This window comes from Pteropus vampyrus, unplaced genomic scaffold (genome assembly GCF_000151845.1).
Source record: "Pteropus vampyrus isolate Shadow unplaced genomic scaffold, Pvam_2.0 Scaffold289, whole genome shotgun sequence".
NCBI classification, from domain to species: Eukaryota; Metazoa; Chordata; class Mammalia; order Chiroptera; family Pteropodidae; genus Pteropus; species Pteropus vampyrus.
Window position 1 is genome coordinate 442,918 of NW_011889070.1, and position 973 is coordinate 443,890.

General features: G+C 60.5%; 1 pseudogene; it reads right to left on the bottom strand.

The window, feature by feature from the left end:
* Positions 1 to 530: 530 nt before the first annotated feature.
* On the bottom strand, positions 531 to 649 carry LOC111729925 (annotated as a pseudogene).
* Between the last annotated feature and the right edge of the window lie 324 nt (positions 650 to 973).

Sequence of the window (973 nt, forward strand, 5' to 3'; positions counted from 1 at the left end):
ATCGCTCAGGTAAGAAACGTGGCGAATGGAGGTGACGAATGGAGGTCAGCTGGAGCAAGGACCAGACCCCCCGGCTTCTGGGCAGCTCTCTGCAGAGAGCCGGCCCCAGTGTCTTCCTCTGAGAGACTCACAGCCGTGGGGATGGGGAGAGGCTGTGCAGACACCTCACAGCGGCCTGAGGGGCATGTGCAGCCCGCCCGGCCACCTGCTCAGAGCCCGGGCTGCTGAGAGGGGCAGGCGGGGCCCCAGATGTTGGCTGGAGCTGTCGGGCAGAGACACCGGTGGGCCGGAGCCCCTGGGGTGGCCGGGTTGGGGCTGGACAGTGGGCTCTTTAGACCCCTCAAGGCCGCTGAGCGTGTAGGAAGGGGTGAGCCTGGGCAGGGGCAAGGCTTCATCGCCCTCAGAGGCCCGGGGCCTCCCTGGAAGGCTGTTTGGCGGTTCTGTCTGTCTGTTTTGGCGAGGTGACCCTTGGTTGACCTCAGATTGCAAGGACCTCGTTAGCTTACAATCCCTTATTTTTTTGTTTTTCACGCCTACGGCACCTGGTCTTCCTGGGTGGTCTCCCATCCAAGTACTAACCAGGCCCGACCCTGCTTAGCTTCCGAGATCAGTCGGGATCGGGCTTGTTTGGGGTGGCGTGGCCGTAGATAATTTGTTTGTTTTTAAATAAAGCTAGACATCGTCTAGCAAGTGTGTTCCCAGGTGCTTATGCCACTGACTTGAAAACATAGGGCCCCCCCACAGCGTGCGCGCGAGCATTTCTAGCAGCTTTGCTCATACTCGTTGAAAACTGGAAGCCACCGAGATGCCCCGGGTGGGAGCACGGATAAGCAGGCGGTGGGCCGTCCGACAGCGGGGTGCGTGCGGCGAGAAAAGACACGGATGGGTCACGAGGTCGTGTCGCAAAGTGGGAGAAGCCTGAGGAAGAAAAAAGGCCACACGCCGTGCGACCCCATTCACGGGACGTCCTGAA